The sequence below is a fragment of the Diadema antillarum genome, unplaced genomic scaffold, assembly GCF_040938485.1.
Source record: "Diadema antillarum isolate AM-2024a unplaced genomic scaffold, OU_Dant_1.0 seq00000217_RagTag, whole genome shotgun sequence".
NCBI classification, from domain to species: domain Eukaryota; kingdom Metazoa; phylum Echinodermata; class Echinoidea; order Diadematoida; family Diadematidae; genus Diadema; species Diadema antillarum.
Genome location: NW_027271272.1, coordinates 788,706 through 802,500, shown reverse-complemented (window position 1 = coordinate 802,500; position 13,795 = coordinate 788,706).

Here is a 13,795-nt window from a genome sequence, read left to right as displayed (position 1 = left end):
ATAACTGTAAATGTAAATAATTATAACCGCATACATACGAAATAACAAAAAAAAAGAAGAAGTTACGTAAATGCTTACGATGATATAAACTAAGTCTAATGATGCATAATTGTGAAAAATTATCAGTTTATTTGCCTGAAGATGTGCCCATGGATGGTGGTATTGTGGGTATATTGGGTTAAAAATTGGCGGTCTGTTGCTCGGCGACTGCACTTTGTGGTGAGTTGATATGTGATGAGATGTGTGTGCGTGTGTGTGTGTGTGTGTGTGAGTGTGTGTGTGCGTGTGTGTCTCTATGTTTTGTGTCACTATTCATACAACATAATAAACAAAACATATTTAATTGATTCCGTCCACATGCTTCTCTGCAGTCTTATACATATACATATAAATGTATCATATTGTACATTAATATTACTCACACACATACACACACATACACACACCCATAACGACATCATTATACAGATATTTTTTAAACATTAGAAACAATGTTTAGTCTTTATTGTAATACAATTGTCTGTTATGATTCTGACAGAATATCATTGTTGATGGTTTATATCATATTATGAACCGACTGTTTTACAGTTTCAATTGTTTTTGTTTACACGCATGATTTACTGTATATCATACATGCTTTTATGCATGTGTGTAGATAAAACATATGTATTTTATACTTATATACGATGTAGGCCAATTACGCCTACACACACACACACACACACACACACACACACACACACACACATATATATATATATATATATATATATATAAACACGTAAGAATTGTATATGATATATTTATTGTATTTTTAGAAGTATCCTTTGTCGAGGTCTTTATCAGGGTTGCCATGGTTGCAAGCGCGCGATATGGACAGAACGGAGAGTAAATGAAGACATTACAAGCTCTGTTCGTACGTTGCACAATGATTACATAATCCCCCCCCCCCCCCCCCCCCGACTGCAGCACCGAAATACATTCTTACGTTGTAATCCCCGGATTACGACAGTGTCCACTTCAAAGCTCATCTGGATCAATCTGCAGTTTTCTCGAAAAAGGCCAGGGCATGAAACCTGCATGTCTTTCCTCTTTGCAGAATACAAATAACGATGTCACCTTTTCTGATGATTTTATTGTTTTGGCGCCTGTAAAACATGCATTCTCTGCTTAAAGTTTTCGTGAGACATCGAAAAAAAAAGAACAAATAGGTCTATGTATACATATTTATATAGTTATATATAATCATAGCAAACTTTAACATTGTTTAAAAGTTCTCAGAAATACAAATGCATGTTGATTTGTGTTGATACATGATACCCTCAACATCACCTTTGTCGGTGAAACGAAAATCTAGAAATATTCCATATATTTTTAGTTAATTTTTCTTCTATTTTTCTTGAGATTACTTCGATACGCCTACAAAAAAAAATCCTTCCAAACAAATATTCCTGAACATTTTGACCTCATCTGTCAATTGGTAAAGCACTGATACGTTTAACAAAAGAAATTGGAATGCACCTTCCCCTCGACTCGGCATTACTTGCATGTACCCTCGTCCTGTCTTTTGTTAGTTATATTAATATCACAGAACCATCCAAGTTATGCATTATTCTGAATAAACCATAATTGTAGACGGTTTAGTCGAAAAAAGATTTTATTACGTAACTATCGTTAACATTTTGCATATTTAACAATACTTAACATTGATTATATTGACTAAAATTTTTGTTTCTATCCCTATACTGTACTCACATTTGAGAACTATTTTGAAACATTTGCTGGGTTTTTGTTTCATATGCAAAATGGTAAATAATGCTTTGAACCTCTGACCGTTGACCTTTGGTCCCATGGCCCACAACTTCAATGATCACTAGGCCTATGATATATACCTGGCAAGAATACAGATTATACACCAAAATTTGATTACAATTGCTTACTATAAGCCATTTTCAAAATATGGCAAAAAACAACATTTCAGCATTTTCACTTGACCTAAACATCCATGGTCCAAATTTTTCCCAAAAGAAGCATTGTGCCGTAACGCATTGTGCCGTAACACAATGTGAAACGCGTGCGTACACTCTGTCGTTTTCATGGTATGGAAAAAGTAGTGTAATTTCAGCAGTAGATAATGTAATTTCAGCCTTTTTAGTTGACCTTTGACCTTATAACCCACCATTCCAAGAGAATCATTGTCAGGGAATGCATGTATACTATTACTACAAGTATATGAAGTTGCCTTGACGAGTCATCTCAAACATACGGATAAACAGTGAAATTTTAGCATTTTTGCTTGACCTTTGATCTCATCGGCCAAAACTTTCCCTAGAGAATCTTAATCAGGTCACTGTATACACAAGCTTTCATGAAAATATGTTCAGGCATTACAGAGAAACGGGGGAGATAGTGAAATAAGTACGTAGGTCATAAAATCCGTTACAGATGTACGGACGGACAACCAAAAAAACTCTCCGACACTTCGTTTTAGAGGCATAAGAACATACTACAAACATTGACAGATGACGTTCTTGCATTACTGTACTGTACAACATTGTACAATGTCCACCGAATACGTAATGTTGGTAGTAATGAGTTACACATAACTACAAATTGACTGATATATAATACTTAGCAAAACAGAAAGTAAACACTTTTTCAAGTTCATATTTCTTATAGAAAATTTGGCTAAATATTCATGTTTTCATTTTTCTCTTCCAAAGCACAAAAGTAAAAATTGCAAAAATGGACAAGTTGTCATTCATGCGTAAGTGCTCTTCCATGTAACAATGACAATAAAAGACAATTCAAAACTATACAAACTATAAATTAAGTTTAAAAAATCATCCTATGATCTCTATAATGACTTTGAAGCCCGCAACGATAAATAAAGGAGAAGAAATAATGGAGAAAATTGAGAATCTTCTGTCAAATCCAAATTCAAATGGCATGAAAGAGGCAACTTTAACAAAATGGTAGAAATTTCAAATGTTATTTCAAATGTTATTTCAAATTAAGAAATTTGAAAATGATATTCAGTTCTTGATTTTGTCTCATGAATTCTTAAATTCCTAAATCAAACGAATGAAAGAAAGTCTCTCCATTTCATCACCTTTGCGGCGTACTCCCTGTGTCATTTGAAGTTATATTAGACAGAAAATTCTTATTTTTCCCCTTTAATTTCCCACTTTGTTTGTGTTTGAGGATAATAATGACATACAAGGGGATGAAAACTTATTTTTGCTATTTCATTCATGTCTCTCATTGTGGTAAATTGGTCTTTTGTTATCATTGCTATCTTGAAGGGCATTTGCAAATGATTGACAAAATGTCGATTTCTGCAATTTTACTTTTGTGCCTTAAAGGACAAAAAAACAACAACAACAGCGTGTTCACTCATGCATGAAATGTCCCTTTGTATTAACACACCGGGTTGACAGCCAACTGAATAGTCTTTAATATGGTATATGACACAATGTTTTTTTTTAATCAAAATCTTCTATGAAAATAAAATGTGCTGGAAAAAGTGTTTACACTGTAAGCATAGGTTCGTTTTAGATTTCGCCACTTTTTTTTTCGTTACGTCATGCATGTTTTCATGACTGGCAGCGATCATTACCTCTGTGATTAACTCTCTAATTTCGCTGATGTCCCTGGGTCTTCACTTTACATCGCCTAGTCTTTCACATGCAGGCTTATTTGGAGCCATAACAGCCCGCTATAACCATGACATTATGCTCGTATTGTAATCAAGTTTTGCATGCATTCGTATGATTGATAGCTCATTAGCAAGAATAGGTGAGAAGGGAACCGTTATTACGACGAGATGAGAAGCGATTATGTAATATGGAAGCGACAGACTATTCAGTGCTGTGTCTATATGATTAGTGATAACGAGGACGTTTAATTGAGACATTGTCGAGGGTATTATTCAACCCAATATATTTGTGACAAGAGAAATAAAGTATACCGGGATATGATGGGTACACAAAGATACCGAGCTAAGTTCGTTCATCTTAAAAGAAAGAAGAAAACGAGACCAAACTATGAGTAGCCGAGATTATGAAGACATGAGGATTGTCCTCCCAACATGCATCAGCACTAATCTGAAACGATTGCATTCTATGCTGGGAGTTATCGATACGCCGCTACAAGAATTTTCCAAACATGTTAAAGCCACATAAGCATGTTCCATTGTAACTAAAGGCACAGTTGGAATTCATCATCTTCAGGTTCATTATTGGCCTAAATAAATGTTTTAATTTCTAACACTTTCCCTCACGAAAAACTCGGTAATAATTTCGTCCTGAATTCCTTCACCGATGTGAAGAATCGACGATAACAAATATTACCAAAACTCTCCCATCTCCATAATAATCGTAACGGATGAATGACACGATCTTCTATTGGTTTTATATAATGGCTCAATAACGTTTTTGCATTCAATTCTGTCAATCTTTAGAGCTAAGTGGAAGTGAGCGAATGATATAAACCAAACTTCAGCCAGATTTGCCAGAGGGCAGTTTCTTCAGTGCCAAAAGCGCAAACACACACCATTCTCATGTTGAAACGTGATGAAATTAAACGAACAGAACTGTTGAAATTTCATCAAAATCGGACCTGAAATAAATTGTTGCAAGTTTTCATCTCCCAATAGGTTTTTAAGAAAAAAAGAGAGTAAAATAACACGTTTTGGTCCACGATTATTCAGCAAACTACAACCCCTTTTCCACCGAAATCCAACATCTCCATAGGTTATCAGAAGACCATAATGCTATAAAGCAATTAATACTTCTTTTTTTGTTCTGTCAGAAGGGATATATTTATATACAACGCTTTAAGCATTTAATCAGAACACAATGGAAAATGACGCGATAGAAATTGTATGTATGTATGAGTTATGATTATTATGATTATTGTTATGATTATGATTATGATTATTATAATTATTATTATTATTATTATTATTACGATCATTTTTAGACAGAAGACTTACACGAGGTGGTGCTATCATCACAACCTACAATTTATGCTTAACATAGTTGCGATTCATAGGCGTTTCGTGAAAAGACGTTCAATTCTAAGATTCCTTTTAAAACGTTTTCGTTTTAGATCCCATTTTGTTGAGATTTCTACCGTTCTCTACGCTTGATTTTACTCCTTGGTATCATCAAAATCCATTTGAGCATGGTATGATATTTACTTATGATAATAGTCTGATGACACTGACAGACCAAGGTAGTGTGTGATACCTCATTTGGACAGACCTTATAGCGAGTAAACTATAGAAAAATCAGTTCGTTGTTGTAGCTCTTTTTAACTTGACGACGGAATAAGCTGTATTGATGTCAGATAAAAATCATCGATACACTGTTTGCGATGGAGCAAACTTATGTAAGGAAAGCATCAGTATCGTCATTTCAGGAACCACCAAGACAGATGTGTTTCCTAAAAGAGCGCAACCACAGGACGACTTTAATAGATTTGGTGATAGCGTGATGTCGTGAACATAACGCACTGGTAACTTTTCTTTGGAATGATTACTGTGTCAGATTTTGACTCTGTTCCTGTTACACAAAATGATACAACAAAGACTCTAGTAACATGAACGCCATCTTGGAAAGTGCTGTCTGCTAATTTGTATCTTTAGTTTGTAATTTAACCCTTCCTGTGCTACTGAGTCAAATGTGTACAAACTTCACAGACAGACCAATGAACAGATAATCATTGTGGCACACAAACGGTTAAGACTTTGATAGTAAATGTGTATGTCGATATCTGATACGACTGAATGACTAAATGGTTGTATGTAACTATAATCTGATCTTCAATCTTGCTTTTACATGACCGACACAGGTATTTTTGAAGTTGTTATGATTATCGCTATATATGTCAAATTATAAATATGCACGGAAACTGCCGAAAATATCTTATGCAACATACGTCACGTTTCACAAGTCTGAGGTATCAATATCACCAATTAGTTTTACTTCAAACAACAAACCTCTTGTGGGGTAACTTCAATAGTTCAATATCTTAAAACAAGAGTGCGGAATAGACACTTTATAGACAACGCTCGTCACCAAGATGAATCATAATGCACAAAAAATGATGTCCTATAGCTCAGAATCAGTTATTGACAGCGAGCACGTTACATTAAAGCTCCTGATTATTAGATATTTGGCTGTTTGCATTTGTACGAACGTTTAACATTCCATTTTTGAACGGTCACATCCACCACTGCATAGCGGTGAGCACCACAATGTTTTCCACGAACTGGACGAGCATGCCGCCGTTGTAGAGCTTATCGACCTCGATGCAAATTCCTCCACGTCGCGCCTTCGCTACGGATTCGAAGAACGACTTCAGCTTTGGGTCTTCGCCGAAGAGGACCCCTCTCCTCTCCAACTCGTGTTCGCGTCTCTTTGCGTCATGAGACTTGGCTTTCCTCCCGCGCTTTTCCCTCTTCTTCGACTTCCTACCGACGCCGGCGCCCGACGCGATCGGCGGTAAGACCGGTCGAATCGGTGGCACGCGGAAGGGCATATGAGTCGGCCTTGTCGGGTGGCGGAATACGACATCGTGTTCGTGCTCCTCCGCGGCGTGATCGTATATGCAGACGTTGACCTCGTAATCTGCGTGTTCGCTGTCAGCGTCTGCCAGGCGATTATCCGGCACAAATACCTGATATTTGAAGTCTGTGTGGCTTGACATGGGTCGTCTGCTTGGTGGTACTTGCGGCCCTCTGATTCCTTGCCTCCTGTGGCCTTTATTTGATGATGCATGGGGTTTACCTTTAGAAGTTCCAGGACTATGCTCCAAGTTTTTCGGATGCAGGAGATCAATGGATGGATGTTGGACTCTGTCAGAACCACCGTCCTTCGCTACTCCAGAAATTACGGTGGAAGGCATAACTCTGCAAAACACGGTTTTTCTCTGTCTGCCGTTCGAGAGGACATTGGTGGGTGTCGAGATCGCGATGTCGCCGCGCTGCGAATTCGAAGGATCTACGATCGGCGGTAGACGAGAACACGGCGATGACCTGCCGTCGGACTTCCCATGCTGAGACAGAGGGGACACTCGCTGTCGATTGCAATCAGTCTGCGAGCATATATTGTTCTTGCTGTATCGATTCTCTCCCCCAGTGGCGCCCCTTCTCTCCTTGGTTTTTCCGGGCGATTCAACCTCATGCGATCGCGAAATTCCCTGATACACATTCCCGCGCCTGTACATAGTGTCATGCATAACAAAATGATTTTCTGTTGAACTTTTTTGTTGTTTTCTTTTTATTTATCCACCAAGATCTATTTTCAAAGAGATCATACAGAGACCGCAGCGGGCAGGCAACAAGGGGAAGTAATAGTAATATACAGATTAACCTTTCTGCACCAAGATGCGACGTGTCATGGTTTAGTTCGACGGTTTGACATGAACTTTACTTTCCGAAAGATTACACTTAAACAAAGAAGGTAATCAGCGGTGTATGCATCTCTCGTGCTGAATTCCTACAGCTCCTTCCGATTTCTATTGCTTTGCGCTCACAGGCAAGGCGAAGGTTGGCACATTGTATCGGGTATTGTGTGCTCGTACTTGCACAGGCTCCATCTGCTCAAAATCGCAAGCCGCCAATCGCAGACGTAGCATCCACTGACGAGGATACGTGTGAGTTTGTTGGTGCGTGCGTCCGTGCGTTTGTGGTCAGATGGAAGTATCACTTTAAAATAACATTGAAGCCACATTTTATAACATTACCAACGTCTAAGTACCCCAGAAGTAAGTGTCACAAGAAATCGCTTCTTTAAAACGAACCGGAAATGACGGGTTATTTGAAAATTGTTATTGTGCGGCGGTAATAATTTCCCCTTGTCAAGTGACAAATCATTATGCCAATGGAAAGGGAGACATTATATCGTATTTCCCTTCAACGCTCAAAAACTCACACTGACTTGCCAATTAGCACAGCGGGAAAACAGCTCCAGCGAAAGACGTTTAGCGACTACAAATTATTAATATCAGCGGAATTCACGCAGAGTCGACAGAACATGACAGTGTGCCGCATGTGACTTTCCCCGCTCGCTGATGCTGTACTAGTATTTTACATTCACGTCTGGCCTAGAAGTATATCGGAAAGTATAATGCATGTACATGTACTAGAAATAGATCACGCACACTCCGTGCACGCCATGCAATCAAGCTCCAATCTAGTCCACCACCAGTGATCTCTAACAAATATGCTATTGTTCGGAGCCGTCGATGTTCGTAATTACTAGTATACAATGAATACCTGGTCGTGTGTTCGAGGAGTATCGAAGAATCCCAAGTGCTTTGTTTGCTTGCATAGTAATCATGGCATTACACCGCCACAGCAGATTCAAGAGGGGGAGAGAGAGCGAGAGACAAGTGTCAGGAAAGGAATATATTTTGTTCATTCATTTCATCACGGACTACACATGGACATTCATCATTTCGTTAATCAATGCATGCCTCTGTCTATGTCAAAAGTGTCACAAGTGTCATAAAAAACCCGCACAAGAGGACATATAGTACAAAGTTATAAATTTTTCGATCACATACCATTACAAGACGAAACTCAATTTACATGCGTATCAGGAAACCTTGGAAAAGTTTACCAAGAAATTTAATGGATGCACCCAGTGTCTTCAGTTTTGAAGTTGGTTTGGATAAATTCTGGGACAATGAACCCATCAAATTTAAGTTTGACACCACTCCACCTGGTTATGACCCAGCTCATCTCAAGGACCAAACCTGGATCTGAATATAGAGGCTCAGCCTGCGTTCAGAATCATCCATAGGTATCCATAGGTAAAAACATTTTAAACATATTTCCCTGATTTGATCTAATGATCTCCGCCGCCGGTAAGCCTGAGCAAACACAACGCAGCTTTGAAAACTATTTTAAACCAACCAATGCGCAGAAGACAATAACTGTCTTATATCAAAGAAAATGCATGTGCAGATGTGGTATGTATCAATATATCACCGCTCAGATATTTACATAAGCGAAATGCAAATACTTTTAAAGAGGAAGCTTATTTAGCTAATTGATTTTGATTTGTAATACCATTTTCCATCTTTTCCGCACACTTTCCAGAGTAAAAAGAGACAGTAATGGCAGCGGATTGTCTCACTTACCACTTGCTTTTACTATTAGGCAAGGTCGTATGTGTGAGCGATAGGGAGCGAGTCTGTAATTTCCAATCCAATGACACGAAATCAGTTATGCTAATCTGACGTTCGCTACTTCTCATCATTTGCATTTATCTAAAGACAGATGAAAGACGTTAGTCTGAAAAGGCGCATCAGCCAAATAAGACCGGAATTAGAGAAGCAGTTACTTTGTCTGTGATGATACATGACTATGCATCATCATTTTCATGACACCTGTATGTACTCGTAGAGATGCGCATACCTGTATCACTAAAAGCTGTGTTCAGACGAGGGCAGTTTTGGTCGGAGTAACTTCGGAAGAAAGGTCGGAGTAGTGCCCGTCTGAACAAGGCAGGGCTGCCAACTCTCACTCATTGAGAGTGAGACTCACTCATTTTGGTCCTTTCTCACTCTGAAACTTTATTTCATTTGCATGCATTTCTATTGATCTCACTCATTTTGACTCCTAAATTACAGCATTGGCCTATGGGAGTCTCACTCTCAACTAGTTTCCTATGTTGGCAGCCCTGACAAGGTCGTGGTAACTTCCTCCGGTCGGAGGAACTTACCACAACCTCTTCCTCCGACCAAGATACTCCTGAGTTTTCTCAGGAGTATCTCGCTACCACGACTAGCCGGTCGGAGTAAATTGTCCATGTGGACAAGCCCTCGGAGTATCTATGAACTTACATACCTTACGACCTAGGAACTTCCGGGGTCAAATCGCAATGTTGACATTTTGCGAGTACACGTGCGCGTGTAGTGCAATTCTAACCTAGTCGATCGCGACGAAGAAGTTAGCACTCAGAAATTTCCATCAACAAGAATGGAGAAGACAAATGCCGCTGGTAAAAAAAAAAAAAACAAATAAAAAAAACAATCGCATGGTCGCCGTGCGCGACGCTACCACTTCCGGAAATTACACCGACCCTCCACGGTGATCCCCACGAAGGCCGTGGTAAATCAGTCGGAGTTTCTTCCCACGACAGTCGTGTGGACACAGGGTCGTGGTATAAGATAAGCATAAATTTGAATTCTAATTGCTGCGCCATAAAATTTTACTCCGACTAGAAATACGTCTGAACATGGCTAATAAGATGCAGTTTTGATTTTGTAGAGAAATTTATTAGGTCATTAGCAATATTCAGACGTATTTCTAGTCGGAGTAAAATTTTTTGGCGTGGCAATTAAAATTCAAATTTGTACTTATCTTACCACGACCCTGTGTCCACACGACGGTCGTTGGAAGAAACTCCGACCAATTTAATAGATTTACCACGGCCTTCGCGGGGATCACCGTGGAGGATCGGTGTAACTTCCGGAAGTGGTAGCGCCGCGCACGTCGACCATACAATTGTTTTATACTATAGCGGCATTTGTCTTCTCCAAACTTGTTGATGAGAATTTCTGAGCGCTATGATATTCCATAGCTTCTTCGTTCCGATCGGCTAGGCACTGCACGCGCACATGTACTCGCAAAATGTCAACATTGCGATTTGACCCCGGAAGTTTTACCTAGTGTCGCATGGTATGTAAGTCCATAGATACTCCGAGGGCAGGAATTGTCCGCACGGGCAAGTTACTCCGACCGGCTAGTCGTGGTAGCGAGATACTCCTGAACAAACTCAGTAGTATCTTGGTCGGAGGAAGAGGTCGTGGTAAGTTCCCCCGACCGGAGGAAGTTACCACGACCTTGTTCAGACGGGCACTAACTACTCCAACCTTTCCTCCGAAGTTACTCCGACCAAGCTTCCTCCGACCCTTCCTCCGAAGTTCCGACCAAAACTGCCCTCGTCTGAACACAGCAATGCCGTCTCCATCGGGCGGGATACCATCTAGACAAGAAGTATATAAAAGAAACTTAGCTTAAATAGACTCAGTTATGCCGTGTTACATCATTGCGTTATGTACAGGCAAGCTTATCGGACCGCAGTCGCCATGTTCAGACGTATTTCTAATCGGAGTAAAATTTTATGGCGCAACAATTAAAATTCGAATTTATACTTATCTTACCACGACCCTGTGTCCACACGAAGGTCGTGGGAAGAAACTCCGACCAATTTACCATGGCCTTCGCGGGGATCACTGCGGAGGGTCCGGTCGGTGTAACTTCCGGAAGTGGTAGTGCCGCGCACGTCGATTATACGATTGTTTTAATTTTTTTTTTACCAGCGACATTAAACTTTGTCTTCTCCATTCTTGTTGATGGAAATTTCTGAGCGCTAGCTTCTTCGTCGCGATCGACTAGGTTAGAATTGCACTACACGCACACGTGTACTCGCAAAATGTCAACATTGCGATTTGACCCCGAATGTTTTACCTAGTAGGTCCTAAAATGATATGGTACCAAGTTCATAGATACTCCGAGGGCTCAACTGTCCGCACGGGCAATTTACTCCGACCAGCTAGTCGTGGTAGCGAGATACTCCTGAGAAAACTCAGGAGTATCTTGATCGGAACAAGAGGTCGTGGTAAGTTCCTCCGACCGGAGGAAGTTACTACGACCTTGTTCAGACGGGCACTGCTCCGACCTTTCCTCCGAAGTTACTCCGACAAGCTTCCTCCGACCCTTCCTCCGAAGTTACTCCGACCAAAACTGCCCCCGTCTGAACACAGCTACTGAGGCTAGGTTTTGCTAGGTTAATGAGATTCAGAGACATAGTTAGGATGGGCGCCTGGACAAGGCGAGTCTTAATATCGAAAATAGAAAGTTTGTTTTTGTGTGAATTTCTATTTCACACCTTTGTCTGGGTCTTATATTGACTTTGGCAGTGTTGAGCATAATAAGTATTGGCAGTGGGGAGCAAAAAGTTGAGAAACATTCTAACCAGCACGTCGTCTATAGGCTCCTACATCGATATCCATCGAAGCTCGATCGATACGCGTTCCATAACAGTCATCCATTACCCACGACGCTTCACTCGACGTCGGCGAGCAGGACTGTTTTGAAGGCCAAGGGAGCTGGGGCGACTGCCGGTATGGTGAACAACTAGCTAGGGCTAAGTCTGCCGACTATGGGGTCTACCAAACAACAAGCCGAGCAATCAGGGGTACGGCTACTGCCATGACTGCCAAGGCATTGGACGACGACGACACCCGCGCTGTGTCATCAGCTGCTCCTGAGGGGAACCCGAACCCGGAACTCGAACATCCGCGAAGCTAAAGTTATGAATGTTTATATTTTGTAAATGTTGTTTAATTAATTGTTTACATCATATTTCAAATCAACATTGTAAACAAAACCAAAACTTGATCATTTAATGTTTATTCAACTTTATTTGACCTGCCTCGATCTGAATGATTTTCTGAGTTAATGTTGCAGAGTAAATAACCCCCCCCCCCCCAAAAAAAAAGTAAATAATAAATAGATAAATAAATAGATAAAAATCGCTCATATATTTTGACAACAAGCCGGCATGGATTTCGGTCCGAAGTTCTCGTTGAAATAACTTGATTCCATTCCACAAGTACAGTAATCACGATTTGCAAAATTAGATAGACACTTTCTGCAGCGCAGACTCCATTATCATTTGCTTTGCGTGCTCTTTTGATAATATAATGACCAGTTGCAGTGCTTACCGCACGTTACTCGATGTATCGACAGGGCATTATTAATGAAATCTTATAGCGGCATTGCTTTCCATCAGGTACAGTACACAAACAAAAACACATAATGCAAAGTGCGCAACTCATGAGCTAGATATTATGACTTTAAAACATTAACTAATAGGCCTAGGAAAGTTGTATAAGGTGATGACATCCTTGTTTGCATGATGACTGTGGTTGTCATTATAACATATGCCAAGTCATGGCTGGCGTCCACTATATAGAGGGCCACTAAGATTAGGAACGGTTGCAAAGGAAGATTAAAATACAGCACCGTAATGTCATTCGGCATTCTCACCCCTCAGATGCGGGAAAAGTGTGCAAAATGATCATTTTTTGGGACATTACGACGAATCTCTGCGTATTGGCTGCTATTCATGGGAGAGTCAATAGGTCCGAATTCACTAAGGTGGTACAAATGAAACCATGGTTTAGGCTAAACCATGGACAAAAACCATGGAGCGCCAAGAGTCGCATGGAATATTTTTCGTTACGAAATTAGTCATTTTCGTCGACAAAACGACCGTTTCGTTAACGAAATTATCGTTTCGTTAACGAAATTATCGTTTCGTTAACGAAATTATCATTTCGTGGACGAAATATTCATTTAGTTACAAAATGTTGTCATTTTGTTGCAAAATAATCATTTCATCGACGAAATATTCCGTGCGACACTTGGCCCTCCATGGTTTTTGTCCATGGTTTCATTAATTTTGTACCACCTTCGTGAATTCCGGCCAAAGGGTTTAATCGGAAAGGTGGCGAAATGACTCGGAAAATATGCAAATAGTATACAACCTGACAGCACGGACACATATAGGATTTCACCAAAAGTGATAACATCGCGGACTAGGACAATTAGGATGGATTTGCAACGGCCACCTAGATAAACGGATATTATGAGAAGAGTACTCCTCTCCTATATATTCTGTTTGTTGTTGTTGTTCATGTCTAATTCATACACCTCCTCCTCCTCCTCCTCCTCCTCCTTCTGATCTCCTGGGCACTCTTGCTAATAGGC